The following is a 19,438-nucleotide window of genomic DNA, read 5'->3' as shown; positions in this document are numbered from 1 at the left end:
AGTGCACCCGGGAGGGAGGAGGAGGAGGAGGAAGGGTGGTGCAGGCAGGGGAAAAATCAAATGCTACACTAGAAACAAACAAATGCATTTCCTCCTGTAGCTGCTGCGAAATAGGAAGAAGAGATCAGAGATGCGGAGTTCCCAAGACTAGCAAGTGAAAATGAAAGACTGAGCAGGAAAAACTCTTTAGAATCCTGAGACATAGAAACAGAAATGTAGGTTTTTTTTTTCTATACAAAGGGATCAGAGATACTGAGAGAGAAAATAAGACTGAGCAGGAACAAATGAATTTCCTCCTCGGGCCAGCCCAAAGGTAGCTGACCGCCTAAGCAAACCTTTAGCTGTTTGTCTTCATTCCACCCCAGGGTGGCTCAAAGCTTTTCCCCAGCCCACACATCCATCATCTTCCCTACACCTCTCCTCCCATAGTCCAGCATCTCTCTCCATCTCAACCCCTCTCCTCTTTATGGTGTCCATCATCTCCCCCCCCCCCCCCTACTGTCTCCTTTCTTCTCTACCCCAAATTGTTCAGCAGCTTCCCTTTCCTTCCTTACTCTCTCTCTGGAATGGCATTGGCATGACATTTCTATCTAAGACATTATTAACTGGCACAGAGCCGTGAGCATCCATGCTAGGGGGGAGATGTACACAGGGCCAGTCTTAGCAAGTGTGGGGCCCTATGCAGACCATTCTGATGGGGCCCCATCCTAGCCCTGCCCCCACCCTAGCTCCAGGGCCGGCCACCCCTCCATCTGAGCTCCAGGGCGTCCACCCCTCCCTCCGTGCTACCGGGCCATCCCCAGGGCTCCCCAGCTCCAAGGCCTCCTGGCCTCCCACCCAGCTCCAAGGCCGGTCTCTCTCCCTCCTTCCCACCCACCCACCAGCTCCAAGGCCCCCCTCCCTCCCAGCTCCAAGGCCTGTCTCTCTCCCTCCCACCAACCAGCTCCAAGGCCCCCCTCCCTCTGAATTTTAAAACTTACCTCGTCGGAGCGGCCGGCAGGTAGCAGCAGCAGTGAAAAGCGTGCAAGCTACTGGGCGGCGCTTCGAGAGCCTTTCTTTCCCTCATTCAACTCGAGCGAGACCAGAGCTGAGCGAGGGAAAGGAAGGCTCTCGAAGTGCCGCCCAGCAGCTCGCACGCTTTTCACTGCTGCTGCTACCTGCCGGCCGCTCCGACGTCGACGACGAGGTAACTTAAAATTCAGAAGGCGGGGAGACTGGAGCTTGGGCGGTCGGGGCGGAGCGACTTCAGATGCACCATGCGGGGCCCCCTTGAGTGCGAGGCCCTATGCAGTCGTCTCGCCCTAAGACCGGCCCTGGATGTACAAAGCTTACCATGCTTGCAATGTTTGCTTTAGACTGGTTGTTATTTAAATTCTAATGCACAAAGGGGTTCTGTGTCCCTTTTACCGTTCCCTGGAGCAGCTATCGATAACTCTATGCAAACAAGATCATCAGTATTAAAATGAGCATTCCGACTGATGCACAGACACTTCTATAAACATGACGGCAGATAAAGGCCATATGACCCATCCAGTCTGCCCATCCTCCGTAACCCCTAATTCTTCCTGTTCCTAAGCGATCCCACATGCTTATCCCATGCCTTTTTAAATTCTGGAACAGTCCTCGACTCCACCACCTCCACCACCCTTTCTGTGAAATAATACTTCCTTAGGTTACTCCTAAGCCTATTCCCTCTTAACTTCATCATATGCCCCCTCATTCTAGAGCTCTCCCTCATTTGAAAAGGCTCTCTTCCTGTACATAAATGCCCTTGAGATATTTAAACATTTCTATCATGTCTCCTCTCTCCCTCCTCTCTTCCAGCGTATACATGTAGAGGTTCATAAGCCTGTCCCTATAATTTTTGCGTTCAAGACTGCTTACTAATTTCGTAGCCGCCCTCTGGACCGACTCCATCCTGTTTAAATTGTACAGTGCTGCGTAACCCTAGTAGCGCTTTAGAAATGTTAAGTAGTAGTAGTAGTATATCTTTCCTTAGGTGCGGTCTCCAGAACTGCACGCAGTACTCCAAATGAGGCCTCACCAGAGACTTATACAACGGCACTATCACCTCCTTTTTCCTGCTGGTCATGCCTCTCTTTATGCACCCAAGCATCCTTCTGGCTTTGGCCATCACTTTTTCTACCTGTTTGAAAGCTTTAAGGTCATCAGACACAATCACCCCCAAGTCCCACTCTTCCTTCGCACACTGAGCACTCTGTGCACTAAGCACCTACCTTTAATGTACAAATGGCAGGTCTGGAGCGGTCTCTAAATTTTGCATGGTATCCCTAGTGGTCCAGTGGACCCCCCCCCCACCCCAGCCTTATAACTCCCTGGTGTTCCAGCGGACCTCCGACCCTGACCCCTCCCTAAACCTTTAAAACAGGTTTATCCAGCCTTTTTCTATTGAGCACCACATTTTATATTTTGTAACATTTGAAGGGCCAAAACACACACCATTGTATTTTGCTGCAGGACAGTGTGATGTCCCCTCTCATGTACCTCCCGTCAATCTTCACCCAGTCTCTCTGTCTCTCACATACTGCCCCTCCCCCAGCCTTCAACCACTCTCTTTCACCTCACCTGGCTTCAGCTGCAGAAGAAACAGTGGGATTCCCGCTTTCCCACCTTACAACAATTGCCAAGCTTCAGAGGGCCAGAAAAAGGTGGGCCGGATTCTGGCCTGAGAGCCATAGGTTGGACAGAACCTGCTTTAAATTGGAGCTGGTGCAGGCCCTTTGTAGTCAGATCCTTGTAGAGTGCATTACAGTAATCCAGTCGATGTTATCATGGCATGCGCAACTGGGATAAGATTTACCTTCTCGATGTAAGGAGAGAGGCAGCGTAGCTGTTGCAAATAGTAGAAGCAGCTCTTGAAGGATGCTTGGATTTGTGGGCTTAGAGTTGAATCTAACTGTATTCCAAGTTTCCTGACTTGTGATTGAGAGGGGGAATTCATACTTCCCAAAAGATATTTTGATGTCAGGTGTGTATCCACTTGTGTTAGGGACCTAGAGAATCTCGGTTTTACTTGGGTTCGGGCAAAGTTTGTTGTGCTTACCCATTCTTGATGTTAGACAAGTAATCAGTTTATTCAGGGCTGTAGTTAAGTCAGGTTCAATGGGTATGAGTAGCTACACATCATCCACATATTTTTGTTACATTTGTACCCCGCGCTATCCCACTCATGGCAGGCTCAATGCGGCTTACATGGGGCAATGGAGGGTTAAGTGACTTGCCCAGAGTCCCACTAGCAACATTCCATGTAGAAGTCGGCCCTTGCAGATCACCAATGTGGCCGCGCAGGCTTCTGCTTCTGTGAGTCTGACGTCCTGCACGTACGTGCAGGACGTCAGAATCACAGAAACAGAAGCCTGCGCAGCCTTCTACATAGAATGTTGCTAGTGGAATAGCAACATTCCATGTAGAATCTCCAATAGTAGCAACATTCCACGTAGAATCTCCAATAGTATCTATTTTATTTTTGTTACATTTGTACCCTGCGCTTTCCCACTCATGGCAGGCTCAATGCGGCTTACATGGGGCAATGGAGGGTTAAGTGACTTGCCCAGAGTCCCACTAGCAACATTCCATGTAGAAGTCGGCCCTTGCAGATCACCAATGTGGCCGCGCAGGCTTCTGCTTCTGTGAGTCTGACGTCCTCAGACTCACAGAAACAGAAGCCTGCGCAGCCTTCTACATGGAATGTTGCTAGTGGAATAGCAACATTCCATGTAGAATCTCCAACAGTAGCAACATTCCACGTAGAATCTCCAATAGTATCTATTTTATTTTTGTTACTTTTGTACCCCGCGCTTTCCCACTCTTGGCAGGCTCAATGCGGCTTACATGGGGCAATGGAGGGTTAAGTGACTTGCCCAGAGTGACAAGAAGCTGCCTGTGCCGGAAATCGAACTCAGTTCCTCAGTTCCCCAGGACCAAAGTCCACCACCCTAACCACTAGGCCACTCCTCTACTCCATAGATGTAGAACTGAGTGTCCATTGACCGAATCAGCTCAGCTAGTGGCTTCGGATAGATATTGAACAGAATAGGTGACAGTATCGATCCTTGTGGTACCCCGCAGGTCAGTGCCCATGGTGGCGATGAGTTGCTGCCAAACGTTATGGATTGCTGTCTGTCCAATAGGTAAGATCTGAACCAAGCAAGTACTGTTCCACTGATACCTTTTTCTGTCAGTCGTGCTAGCAAGATATCATGATCCACAGTGTCAAAAGCTGCTGAGAAATCTAGCAGTACTAACACCGAGGCGAATCCCCTGTCTCGGTTTCTGTGAAGATCATCTAGTAGGGATACAGGGACCGTTTCTGTTTCATAACCAGGTTTGAATCCAGATTGACATGGATCTTCTCTTCTAGCCAATCACTGAGTTGAACACAGACTGTTTGTTCTATAAGTTTCCCTTTAAATGGGATGTTGGGTACTGGCCGGTAACTTTCAAGTTTGTCCTGGTCAAGGTTGTTTTTCTCCAGCAGAAGGCGAACCACTGCCCTTTTTAATGCCGTTGGAAGTTGCCCGTAAGAAAGAGAGGTGTTCACAATTTTTGTGGCGCTTTCTATGAGGCCAGTACTTGCCTGCTGCACTGTCTTTGATGGGCAGGGGTCGAGGGAGCAGGCAGTTGGTAGAAGGCCTCTTAGGATTTTGTCAAGGCTGTCCTCGGTCATTGGGTTAAAATTGTCCCATCTGTCTCTGACAGGAGGGGGCAAGTTTGTGCACTTCTGGTTAACTGATTGGAGACGGGGAAGGACTGCCTGTAAATCCTGGTGGAGATTTTAATTTTGTTGGCAAAGTATGCACTGGGAGGGGCTAAGCACCATAAAAGGGAACCATATAAAGAGTATTTTCCCTTATATGGTGCTTAGCCTCTCCCAGTGCATCCCAGGATGCACCAGGCACAAGCTGGGCACCACCACCAGTGTTGCCAGGTGGGCGGTTTTACCGCCCAATTGGGCGGTTTTCCGCGACCCGCCGCGGGCAATTTTTGCCCGCGGCGGGTTGCGTTTTTTTGGGCTGCTTTTTGGGCTTCAGGGCGGTTTTTTCGGCCGCGGGGGGGGCGGGGTTAGTGACGTTTTGGGCGGGGTTAGTGATGTGGGAGGCGGGGCCGATGACGGGGGAGGCGGGGCCGATGACGGGGAGGCGGGGCCGGTGACGGCGGGGGCGGGGTTGATGACGCGGGGGTGGGGGTGTCAGGGGCGGGGTTTGAGTTTGGGCGGGTTTTGGGCGGTTTTTGTGCTGGATTGGGTGGGAAAAAAAATTTTCCACCTGGCAACACTGACCACCACCATTTTGAGTAGGGCAGGCCTAGAGACAGGAGGCAGTAGGCGTTCTCTCCTCCAACGCTTACAAGGTATGTGAAAGGGAGGAAGAGGAATTGGGTTACTAGACCACCGTGGAATTTGAGTTGTGTGGAGGGGAGGACCAAATCAGGGATTTGTGGTTCCAGAGGAGGAGTTGGGAGGGGGTTTGCTGGACTACCAGGGAGGTTTTAAAGATTAGGGGGCTCGGAGTTGGGGTCCGCTGGACCACCAGGAGTTTGAGAGGTTAGGGGGGGTCAGGAGGGGTCTGATCATCACTGGGCATGGCCACAAGAGCTGTGCCTTAGTAATTTCACTATTCAGCAGAGATAGCCAGTAACCTCCCAGACCAACATAAGTAATGCCATACTGGGAAAAGACCAAGGGTCCATCGAGCCCAGCATCTTGTCCACGACAGCGGCCAATCCAGGCCAAGGGCACCTGGATTCTATACATGTTATTCCTGGAATTTTGGATTTTTCCAAGTCCGTTTAGTAGCGATTTATGGACTTGTCCTTTAGGAAACCGTCCAACCCCTTTTTAAACAGAAACAGATCTGCTTATTACTGGGTATCACATAAAGATGATCCAGTGAGTCTGATAAATGGGATACACCCATACCGAGCTCAAATGATCAGGAAGGATAGGAATAGTAGAAAAAGGGAAGGGAAAGCACATTACAGAAATAAAAGATGAGCAACTGAAATCCAATCCTCTGTTTATATTCCACCTTATTTCATCCATGATTCAAGGCAGATCAGAAACTAAGAAGTTAACACAATTCTGTAAAAAATTACCATAACATGAACCATAACCATTATCAAGCATGTAATCGTAAAACATTCTATCAGGAGTTCAGGACCCCTATGATAAAAGAAATAGACATGTTTTAAGAGCTTTAGGAAACAAAGGGTATGGTAACATAAGATCTAATTGATAATGGAAGTCCATTCCAAGTCTTAACTAGTTGGTGGAGCAGTAGCCTAGTGGTTAAAGCACCAGTCTTGACAACCAGAGGTGGCCAGTTCAAATCCCACTGCTATTGCTTGTGATCTCGGGGAAGTCACTTAACCCTCCATTACCTCAGGTGGAAGCTTAAGATTGTGAGCCCTCCTGGGACAGAGAAATACCCAATGTACCTGAATATAACTCACCTTGAGCTACTACTGAAGGGGGGCAGACTCAAGAAAAATGTCAGGAAGTATTTTTTCACGGAGAGAGTGGTGGATGCTTGGAATGCCCTCCCGCGGGAGGTGGTGGAGAGGAAAACGGTAACGGAATTCAAACATGCGTGGGATAAACATAAAGGAATCCTGCTCAGAAGGAAGGGATCCCCAGAAGCTTAGCCGGTGGTGGAAGGCAGGGCTGGTGGTTAGGAGGTGGGGATAGTGCTGGGCAGACTTATATGGTCTGTGCCAGAGCCGGTGGTGGGAGGCGGGGATAGTGCTGGGCAGACTTATACGGTCTGTGCCCTGAAAATTACAGGTACAAATCAAGGTAAGGTATACACAAAAAATGGCACATGTGAGTTTATCTTGTTGGGTGGACAGTGCAGGTCTTTTTCTGCCGTCATCTACTATGTTACTACTGAAAAAGGTGTGAGCCAGGGGCATAGCCAGACACCCAATTTTGGGTGGGCCTGGGCCCAAGATGGGTGGGCAGAAGAACCTCTCCCCCGTCCCACAGGTGATTTGGTCTCTCCTTCTCTCGCCTGCATGCCATATGGTCTCTCAAACATCCCCCCTCTCCCGTATACCTTTTAAATAGCAGATGTTCACCAGCAGCAACTAATACACACTGCTCATGTTGGCCCCACACCCTTCCCTCTGATGCAACTTCCTGTTTCCGCCTAGGCAGAAATACATCAGAGGGAAGGCTGTGGGGCCGGTGCGAGCAGTATGTATGTCACTGCAGGCAAAGATCTGCTACTTACAAGGTATGCAGGAGAGACACTTATTGGGAGTTTTCGGCTGGTGGAGCTTGGGGATCCCTGCCAGCCACTTCATAGGTATGCTGCTACTGGGTGGGCCTAAACCCAAAGTGGTGCAACCCACCCTTGGCTACGCCACTGGTGTGAGCAAAATATAAATAAACACTTGGTATCTAAACAAAATTTTCATGAGTAGATTTAAAGCAAACTTGCCTTATAGAGGGGTAAGCTAACTTCATTTTAGTAGTTGAGCATGATCTGAATAGGGTAGACAGATGTACAAACATTTCTCAAAGTGAGGAAGCAATCGTCCCATAAAATGATTTCAAAACAATACATTTCACCATGAATTGAATGCATAAAGAAAACCCATAACCTTACAAAACGACCTCACCAACCCACCCAGCTATTAAAATCCATTTTCTATCATATCTTGCTTAAAACCTTCTTCTCTTACTTAATCTCTGTATATGACTAATTGTATCTGATATCCTGGAAAGACTATGTCATAACAAAACTATGTAAGCCACATTGAACCTGCAAATAGGTAGGAAAATGTGGGATACAAATGTAATAAATAAAATAAAATACTGTTATCGGCAACCAGTGTAACTCCTGCAACAGAGGCAAGGCTTTTTATGAACATAAGCGTTACCATTCTGGGACAGACCGAAAGTCCATCAAGCCCAGTATCATGCTTCCAACAGTGGCCAATCCAGATCACAAGTACCTGGCAAGATCCCAAAATAGTACAATACATTTTATGCTGGTTATCCCAGAAATAAGCAATGGATTTTCCCAAGTCCATTTTAATAATGGCTTATGGACTTTTAGGAAGTTATCCAAACCTTTTTTAAACCCCGCTAAGGTAATTGCTTTTACCACATCCTGTGGCAATGAATTCCAGAGTTTAATGACATATTGAGTGAAGAAATATTTTCTCCAATTTGTTTTAAATTTACTATTTTGTAGCTTCATTGCGTGCTTCCTAATCCTAGTATTTTGGAAAGGGAAACGGACTTGATATACCGCCTTTCTGAGGCTTTTGCAACTACATTCAAAGCGGTTTATATATATTCAGGTACTTATTTTTGCACCAGGGGCAATGGAGGGTTAAGTGACTTGCCCAGAGTTATAAGGAGCTGCAGTGGGAATTGAATCCAGTTCCCCAGCATCAAAGTCTGCTACACTAACCACTAGGCTACTCCTCTTAGTGATTCACGTCTACCCGTTCCACTCCACTCATTATTTTATAGACCTTTATTATATCTCCCTTTAGCCTTCTCTTCTCCAAGCTGAAGAGCTCTAGCCATTTCAGCCTTTCCTCATAAAGAAGGCATCCCATCCCCTTTATCATTTTTGTCGCCCTTCTCTGTACCGTTTCTAATTCCACTATATCTTTTTTGAAATGCGGTGACCAGAATTGCACACAGTATTCAAGGTGTGGTCGCACCATGGAGCAATAGAAAGGCATTATAACATCCTCATTTTTGTTTTCCATTCCTTTCCTAATAATTCCTAACATTCTATTTGCTTTCTTCGCAACAACTGCATAATGAAGAATGTTCACAAAAGGGAGCGATACTGGAGCTGCAACCCACAAATGGAGAGGGTTATTTTAGTGTCCGATGATCACTTGAGCTCCAGTGATCAATGTATGGTTTAATATAAAACAGGCAGAATCCTGGATTTCAATAGTATTAACTTTGGTAAAATGGAGAAGAAATTTGAGGGAAGCACTAGCAGGAAGGGATCATGTAAGTGAAGTGGAAGAATGAAAGGAGCTGGGGGAGGGAACTAAAAAAAACAAGGAGTGGGTACTGGATCAGGCTCTTCAAAAACATACTCAGGACACCGAAATTAAATTATAGATGTTTATTTAAACTGACTCGACACGGTACCATGTTTCAGCACATACGTATCTGCCTCAGGAGTCTATACAAGTAAAAATAAATGTATGGTAAGACAAATATATAAATAATCATAAAATCATACATAATAGTAAAAACAAGCATTACAAAAATATAATTGAATTGGATACATGTAAATAATCTTAAAATCATACATGATAAAAAGAGCATATAAAATATGAAAAAAATACAGTCAAATTGGAGAAGTGATGAATGAAATCCAAATAAAGATAGATTACCGAGGGACAAGGTAAACAATTACATGTTTTTTTTAAATAACATAGAATATATGAAGGGGGGCAGACTCAAGAAAAATGTCAGGAAGTATTTTTTCACGGAGAGAGTAGTGGATGCTTGGAATGTCCTCCCGCGGGAGGTGGTGGAAATGAAAACAGTAACGGAATTCAAACATGCGTGGGATAAACATAAAGGAATCCTATTCAGAAGGAATTGATCCTAAGGAGCTTAGCCGAGATTGGGTGGCAGAGCTGGTGGCAGGAAGCGGGGATGGTGCTAGGCAGACTTATACAGCCTGTGCCAGAGCCGGTGGTGGGAGGCGGGACTGGTGGTTGGGAGGCGGGGATAGTGCTGGGCAGACTTATACGGTCTGTGCCCTGAAAAAGACAGGTACAAATCAAGGTAAGGTATACACAAAAAGTAGCACATATGAGTTTATCTTGTTGGGCAGACTGGATGGACCGTGCAGGTCTTTTTCTGCCGTCATCTACTATGATAAGTATGAACAAACCTTGATACGTGTGCTTGATAATCACATTTGTCCTTGGTGATGCGTCTTGTGAAAAACATGAACTACGCATCTTTATATCAGGAAAGGAAAGGAAGATAAAAAGGAGACAGGTCTGGTTTTCAAAAGAGACAGGGTGAAAAAGATTGGCATTCAAAAGGAACAAAGGATCTCAGGAAGACACGAGCAAAGGGGGTCCCCTGACCAGAAACAGCACTAGGGGGGTGCAAATAGGGCAGGTGCCCTGGGTTCCCATTCTACGAAGTATTGAAGCCTTGGGTGAACTATCACAAACAGTGAGATTTACTACCCCAAAGAGTGAGATTTTTCCGACAGTATAAGTACATAAGTGTTGCCATACTGGGAAAGACCAAAGGTCCATCAAGCCCAGCATCCTGTTTCCAACAGTGGCCAATCCAGGTCACAAATACCTGGCAAGATCCAAAAAAGTACAAAACATTTTATACTGCTTATCCCAGAAATAGTGGATTTTCCCCAAGTCCATTTAATAATGGTCTAGGGACTTTTCCTTTAGGAAGCCGTCCAAACCTTTTTTAAACTCCGCTAAGCTAACTGCCTTTACCACATTCTCTGGCAACAAATTCCAGAGTTTAATTACACGTTGAGTGAAGAAACATTTTCTCCGATTCCTTTTAAATTTACTACATTGTAGCTTCATCGTATGCCCCCTAGTCCTAGTATTTTTGGAAAGCGTAAACAGACGCTTCACATTTCACATTCTATTGTGTATGTCTAATGTCTAAATACACAAAGGGTTTAGGGGCCCTTTCACTAAGCCGCGTAGGCGCCTATGCATGCCCAATGCACACCAAATTGGAGTTACCGCCCGGTTACTGCGTGGCCCTTGCGGTAATTTCAATTCTGGCATGCGTCCGCTATTCGCGTCTGAAAAATATTTTGTATTTCTACAGCTTGTCAAGTGGAATTTGACGCACGTAGACCGTTACTGCCTGGTTACCGCATGACACTGCTACATCAGTGGGTTGCGGTAAGGTCTCAGACCTGAAAATGGACGCGCGTAAATTTTCATTTTGCCGCACGTTCATTTTCGGCAAAAAACCCCAACATTTTTTTTTGTAGGTGAGCTAAAAAATAATTCTGTGCTCGCCCAAAACACGCGTCTACCGCAGGCCATTTTTCAGCGCACCTTAGTAAAAGGATCCCTAAATAATGTATTGCTTTACAGTGAAAAAAGCAGCATAAAATGGTATTAGCCTTTCTTTCTGCTTGTGAAAGGATGGACAGAGTGGAGCTTACATCTGCTTCTGGGGCATAGCATTTACACATTGTGTGCACCGTGCCTTAACATAAGAAAAGAGCCATATGCCCACCTGAGGATGCGGAGGGGTGCTGGGAGGGGGGGGGGGGGGAGAATGGGGTTTATTTACACTGTTACATTTTATGTGTTCAAAAAACTTCAATAAAAAATTTAAACTAAAAAAAAAAGCCACGGAAAAGGGGAAATTAACGAACATAATAGCAAAACTGTAAATGAAGAAAAAGACATTACTAGATAGAACTGCTAAAAAAGAACATTAAAATAAAATGTATCAGTAAAGAGCCTTCATAAAATAAATCACTCCAAACCGAAAAACTATAAATCATAGTCAAAGAAACAAAAACACAGTAATGATAAATCATAGAGGAAAAAGGGGGGGGGGGGTGGGGGGGAAAGAAAGAAGCATCCTGTTTCTAGCAGCAAGGGGCTCAATTTCGAAAGAGAAAACGTCCAAAAGTGTCGGACGGATTGCTTCTCAAAACATCCAAATCGGTATTTTCAAAACCTGTTTTGCAGACGTCTATGCGTTTCGTATGAAGTGCGTCTAAATCACAAGGGGCCATGTCAGAGGGGCGTTTCGAAGGTCAGATTAGCCATAACGGGTCAAAACTTCAACGTGTTGGTCTAGACCTGTTTTTTCTAATGAAAAGGGTGCCCTAAATGACTAGATGAATCACTAGAAATAAAACATGAAAAAGAAAATAAGATGATACCTTTTTTATTGGACATAACTTAGTACATTTCTTGATTAGCTTTCGAAGATTGCCCTTCTTCGTCAGTTCGGAAATAAGCAAATCTTGGTAGATGACAGTATATATAAGTGAGACATCAAAGCATTTCAGTGACAATCTAACAGGGTGGGTGGGGATGGAGGTGGATTGGTGAGACGGGGATATGCATGGAGACAGGAGAGTGACAAACAAAGCAGTACAATTTACAATTTTATGGCTTATAATGGGCTACAAAGCAACCTTCGAAAGCTAATCAAGAAATGTACTAAGTTATGTCCAATAAAAAAGGTATCATCTTATTTTCTTTTTCATGTTTTATTTTGTTTTATTTCTATTGATTACCTTTAAAAGTGGACTAACACGGCTACCACACCTCTCTACTCAAGATGAATCACTGGAAGGATTCAGGAATGACCCCCATCCCTTACTCCCCACTGGTCCCGACCCCCTCCCATCCAGTGGCGTACCAAGGGGTGGGGGCGGTCCGCCCCGGGTGCACGCCGCTAGGGGGGGTGCCGTGCGCCTGTCGGCTCTTCGTTTTCATGCTCCCTTTGCCCCGGAACAGGTTACTTTCTGTTCCGGGGCAGAGGGAGCCTGAAAACGAAGAGTCGGCAGGTGCGCGGCACCCCCCCCCCCCAGCGGCGTGCACCCGGGGGGGAGGTTCTTTCGCCGGGGGGGGGGGGGGGGGCGCTGCACCGGGGGGCGGGGTGCATCGGCGATCCGCCCCGGGTGTCGGCCACCCTAGGAAGGCCACTGCTCCCATCCCCACAAAATGTGAATTAAAATAGTACCAGCCTTTATGACAGCCTCAGATGTTATAGCCAGGTCCATCAGAGCAGCATGCAGATCCCCAGAGTAGCATAGTGGTGGGGTCAGTGCACTGTAGACAGGTAAACCCAAGCCCATACCTCCTCCTACCTGTTACTTGTGGTGGAACCTGAGCCCTTCCAAACTCACCAGAAAAACTTATTGTACACACATATAAGTGCTCCTTTCACCCATAAGGGCTATTGTAGTGGTGTTCAGTTGGGGATAGTGGGTTTTGGGTGGGTTTTCGAGGGCTCAACAGACAAGATAAGGGAGCAATGGTGAGATGTGTATCTGGGAGCATTTATATGAAGTTCACAGCAGTGCCTCATTGCTCTCCTGGGATGTCTGCTAAAAATGCTGGCCCTTCCTACATCCCAATGGCTTGATTTTGTGTCTTTTTTTTTTTTTTTTTTCAAAAATGGCTTAAAAATATAAAAGCACAAAACTTTGTTTCGAAATGGTATTTTCGAAAAAAAAAAGATAGATATTTTTTTTTTTTTTTTTCGAAAATGGGTATATTTCCTATTCAGATTTGGTATATTTAGCACAACATAGTAGATGACGGCAGAAAACGACCTGCATGGTCCATCCAGTCTGCCCAACAAGATAAACTCATATGTGCTAATTTTTGTGTATACCTTACCTTGATTTGTACATGTCCTTTTCAGGGCACAGACCGTATAAGTCTGCCCAGCACTATCCCCGCTTCCCAACCCCCAGCCCCGCCTCCCACCACTGGCTCTGACTGTTTATTTATTAGGTCTGCCTCTTCTGTTTGGGCAGCAGCGAGAGCACAGACCGTATAAGTCTGCCCAGCACTATCCCCGCCTCCCAACCACCAGCCCCGGCTCTGCCACCCAATCTCGGCTATCCCACGCATGTTTGAATTCCATTACAGTTTTCATCTCCACCACCTCCCGCGGGAGGGCATTCCAAGTATCCACAACTCTCTCCATGAAAACTTACTTCCTGACATTTTTCTTGAGTCTGCCCCCCTTCAATCTCATTTCATGCCCTCTAGTTCTACCGCCTTCCCATCTACGGAAAAAGTTTGTTTGCAGATTAATACCTTTCAAATATTTGAACGTCTGTATCATATCACCCCTGTTCCTCCTTTCCTCCAGGGTATACATGTTCAAGTCAGCAAGTCTCTCCTCATACGTCTTGTAACGCAAATCCCATACCATCCTCGTAGCTTTTCTTTGCACCGCTTCAATTCTTTTTACATCCTTAGTAAGATACGGCCTCCAGAACTGAACACAATACTCCAGGTGGGGCCTCACCAATGACTTATACAGGGGCATCAACACCCCCTTTCTTCTGCTGGTCACACCTCTCTCTATACAGCCTAGCAACCTTCTAGCTACGGCCACCGCCTTGTCACAAAACGTCCAAAGTCTGACTTAAGACGCATTATCGAAAATGCCCTCTAAGTAACAAAGCAGTTATGCAGGTAAATTCTCAGGGCTGAAAATTGCCCTCTGATTGGTGGCCCAAGCTATGCCCACATGTTTTACAGCAGCTGTACTTGCAGATGCTGGGAAGGAGAAAAAGGGACAGGGGCAAAGACAAGTAATGAGACAGGAAGGTATTCTCCATACTGGTGGGACCATTTGGCTTTTCTCCTCTTAAGCCTGCCTTTAAAGAAAGCAGGGATCACTGGCACCAGGGCTCTGATAATTGAAAGAAGGGGTTCAAAAAGTGTGAGTGTGATACACTTTTAATGAGTGAGAGGGGGCTCAGAGAGTGAGAGGGCCTTCAAATGAGTGTGAGAAGGGACTAAGGGAGTGTGAGAGTGAGTGAGAGAAGGGATTCAGAGTGTCTGATGTCAGAGAACCTTTAGGGATTCAGAGAGTGTGACGTGAGAGAACCTTTAAATGAGTGTGACAGACTCCTACTGAGTGAGAGAAGGGATTCAGAGGGTGTGACAGACTCATGAGTGAGAGAAGAGATTCAGAGTGTGTGATGTCAGAGAACCTTTAGGGAGTCAGAGAGTGTGATGTGAGGGAACCTTTAAATGAGTGTGACAGACTCCTTATGAGTGAGAGAAGAAATTCAGAGTGTGTGACGTGATAAAACCTTTAGAGTGTGACAGACTCCTACTGAGTGAGTGCAGGGGCTCAGATAGTATGAGAGCGAGAGAACCTTTAAATGAGTGTGACAGACTCCTACTGAGTGAGAGAAGGGATTCAGGGAGTGTGACAGACTCATGAGTGAGAGAAGAGATTCAGAGTGTGTGATGTGATGTGATAAAACCTTTAGAGTGTGACAGACTCCTACTGAGTGAGGGAAGGGATTGAGAGAGAGAGTGAGAGAGCCTTCAAATGAGTGTGAGAAGGGACTAAGGGAGTGTGAGAGTGAGTGAGAGAAGGGATTCAGAGTGTGTGATGTCAGAGAACCTTTAGGTATTCAGAGTGTGTGACGTGAGAGAACCTTTAAATGAGTGTGACAGACTCCTACTGAGTGAGAGAAGGGATTCAGAGAGTGTGACAGACTCATGAGTGAGAGAAGAGATTCAGAGTTTGTGATGTCAGAGAACCTTTAGGGAGTCAGAGAGTGTGACGTGAGGGAACCGTTAAATGAGTGTGACAGACTCCTTATGAGTGAGAGAAGAAATTCAGAGTGTGTGACGTGATAAAACCTTTAGAGTGTGACAGACTCCTACTGAGTGAGAGCAGGGGCTCAGATAGTATGAGAGCGAGAGAACCTTTAAATGAGTGTGACAGACTCCTACTGAGTGAGAGAAGGGATTCAGGGAGTGTGACAGACTCATGAGTGAGAGAAGAGATTCAGAGTGTGTGATGTGATAAAACCTTTAGAGTGTGACAGACTCCTACTGAGTGAGGGAAGGGATTGAGAGAGAGAGTGAGAGAGCCTTCAAATGAGTGTGAGAAGGGACTAAGGGAGTGTGAGAGTGAGTGAGAGAAGGGATTCAGAGTGTGTGATGTCAGAGAACCTTTAGGGATTCAGAGAGTGTGACGTGAGAGAACCTTTAAATGAGTGTGACAGACTCCTACTGAGTGAGAGAAGGGATTCAGAGAGAGAGAGAGACTTCAAATGAATGTGACAGACTCCTAACGAGTGAGAGAAGGGGCTCAGATAGTATGAGAGCGAGAGAACCTTTAAATGAGTGTGACAGACTCTTAATGAGTGAGAGAAGGGACTCAGTGTGAGAGTACCTTCAAATGAGTGTGATGCTTTCTTAATAAGTGAGAGAATGGGTTCAGAGGCTTTGTGAGAGTGAGAGAGAGAGTCTTCAAATGAGTGACACCCTTTTAATGAGTGAGAGAAGGACTCAAAGAACGAAGTGAGACAGCTTTCAAATGAGTGTAGCATACGTTTAACAAGTGAGACAGCCTTCAAATGAGTGTAGCATACTTTTAACAAGTGAGAGAAGGGACTCAGAGAGTGTGAGGATGAGAGAGACTTCACATAAGAATCCTAACCTATGAGGGAGTGAGGTATAAAGCCTGGGATTAGTATATAGGATACTTAGCTGTGGGGTAGTGAGGGGTAATGCCTGGCATAAGCAGGGAGGATCCTTAGCTGAACCAGGGGATGAAGAGAAATAAATGAGAATCCCTCTGTGTGTGTTGTGTGAAGGCAGCAGAAACCCAGAAACTGGATTGCTCCAAGGCTGAGAAGTGCTTTGTTTTAGTCTCAGCTTCCTGGCTTTCTAGATTAGGTTTAGACAGGGCAAGAGGGTGTTTTTAGCCAGCGAGTGAGACTCTTGCTGGTTGCTGTGGAAAGATGTGTTGGATTCCAAGCCGGAGGAGATGTGTTGGGGTTATACAAGTTCACAAGCACTGCAGAGTTACATCAGATGGTATAAAAAGGAAAGTGGGCAGTTGCAGCGCCAGCCAACGGTTTCAACACTGCAGAATTACTGTCCATAGGAAGCCAGGAATAGGGAAAAGGAGGGGAGGAAGGGGGAAGAGAATGGGATTTGATATACTACTGCCTGTGGTTTTTGCAAACTACATTCAAAGCGGCTTGCATAGTATATACAGGTCCTTATTTCTTACCTGGGGCAGCGGAGGGTTAAGTGACTTGCCTAGAGGAAGGGGCAGTGTGATAGGTGGGCACTGCCAGTGTGTCAGAACACACTAAGATCAGACTGCAGCCCCCCCCCCCCCACACACACATAATCCCAGCCTGAGGAAGGGGCAGAGTGATAGGTGGGCACTGCCAGCGTCCCAGAACACACTGCGATCAGACTGCAGCCCCCCCCCCCCACACACACACATAATCCCAGCCTGAGGGGCAGAGTGATAGGTGGGCACTGCCAGCATCCCAGAACACACTGAGATAAGACTGCAGCCCCCCCTCACATAATCCCAGCCTGAGGAAGGGGCAGAGTGATAGGTGGGGACTGCCAGCGTCCCAGAACACACTGAGATCAGACTGCAGCCCCCCCACACACATAATCCCAACCTGAGGAAGGGACAGTGTGATAGGTGGGCATTGCCAGCGTCCCAGAACACAGAGATCAGACTACGGCCCCCCCCCCCCTCACATAATCCAAGCCTGAGGAAGGGGCAGTGTAACAGGTGCACACTTCCAGTGTCCCAGAACACACTGAGATCAGACTGCAGCCCCCCCTCACATAATCCCAGCCTGAGGAAGGGGCTACATGGCAGGTGGGTACTGTACTGCCATCTTTGTATATAGTGTGTAAACTGCTTTGATTGTAAGCACAGAAAGGTCCCCTTTCCCTTTCGGTCATGTAATCATGGCCTTGCTGCCAGTTCCTCTCTGTAGCAGAGAAGGCAGAGCTCAGAGCAGGCCCCAGTGACTCAGGCAGACAGGGAACTCCTTTCTATGCAGCGGAAGGAAACAGGAGAAGGAGCGGCTGTGCAGCTATGGGGGGTAACCATTTTTCTGGCAGTTTCTCTGTAAGACCATCCCATTCCCTCCCCACTGCTCTGCCCCCTTCCCGCCCCTCTTGCTGCTCCCAGAGGGAGGGGAGGCTGAACAGAGGAATCTTTTAAAGCCAGATCTGGAGATTGTGAAATACAGCAGTGTTCAACTCCTCCTAGGAAAGGACTTAGGTGATAAGACAGAGAATGGAACTAGTAACAGAAGATACACACAAACCATACACAGTTCCAGCAGAGAACAGGTACACACACAACACATACTGTCCCAGCACACACATTGTCCCAGCAGAGAACAGGTACACACACACACACACACACACACACACACACACACACACTGTCCATGAAGAGAACAGGTACACACACACACTGTTCCAGTAGAGAACAGGTACACACACACACAACCACACACTTTCAGCAGAGAACAGGTACGCACACACATGCACAACCATACACTGTTCCAGCAGAGAACAGGTGCACACACACACAGTCCCAGCAAAGAACAGGTACACACACAACACACACTGTCCCAGCACACACATTGTCCCAGCAGAGAACAGGTACACACACAGAACCACATAGTGTTTCAGCACAGAACAGGTATACACCCACACACACACTGTCCCAGCAGCTAACAGTTACACACACACACTGTCCATGAAGAGAACAGGTGCACACGCACACTGTCCCAGTAAAGAACAGGTACACACACACACAGAACCACACACTTTCAGCAGAGAACAGGTACGCACACACACACACACACACACACACACACACACACACACACACAACCATACACTGTTGCAGCAGAGAACAGGTACACGCACAACACACACTGTCCCAGCACACACATTGTCCCAGCAGAGAACAGGTACACACAGAGAACCACACACTTTCAGCACAGAACAGGTATACACCCACACACACACACTGTCCCAGCAGCGAACAGTTACACACACACACACTGTCCATGAAGAGAACAGGTACACACACACTCTCTGTCCCCACAGAGAACTGGTATACACACACACACACACACACTCTGTCCCCACAGAGAACTGGTATGCACACACGCACACACTCTGTCCCCGCAGAGAACAGTTACACACACACTCTGTCCCCGCAGAGAACAGGTACGCGCACACACACACACACACACACACACACACACACACACACACACACACACACACACTGTTCCAGCAGAGAACAGGTACGCACACACACAACCATACACTGTTCCAGCAGAGAACAGGTACACACACAAAACCATACACTGTTCCAGCAAAGAACAGGTACACACACACACAACCATACACTGTTCCAGCAGAGAACAGGTACACACACACATACACACACACAACCATACACTGTTCCAAAAGAGAGCAGGTACACATACACACACACACACATACATACACAACCATACACTGTTCCAGCAGAGAACAGGTACACACAGATACACACATGCACAACCATACACTGTTCCAGCAGAGAACAGGTACACACACAAAACCACACAGTGTTCCAGCACAGAACAGGCACATGTGCACACATACACTGTTCCAGCAGAGAACAGGTACACACACACAAAACCACACAGTGTTCCAGCACAGAACAGGCACGTGTGCACACACACACTGTTCCAACAGAGAGCAGGTACACATACACACACACACATATACAACCATACACTGTTCCAGCAGAGAACAGGTACACACACACAAAACCACACAGTGATCCAGCACAGAACAGGCACGTGTGCACACACACACTGTTCCAGCAGAGAACAGGTACACACACAAAACCATA

The sequence above is a fragment of the Microcaecilia unicolor genome, unplaced genomic scaffold, assembly GCF_901765095.1.
Source record: "Microcaecilia unicolor unplaced genomic scaffold, aMicUni1.1, whole genome shotgun sequence".
In the NCBI taxonomy this organism is placed as follows: Eukaryota; Metazoa; Chordata; class Amphibia; order Gymnophiona; family Siphonopidae; genus Microcaecilia; species Microcaecilia unicolor.
The sequence above is the reverse complement of the archived record's forward strand: the minus strand, read 5'-3'. Positions refer to the sequence as shown.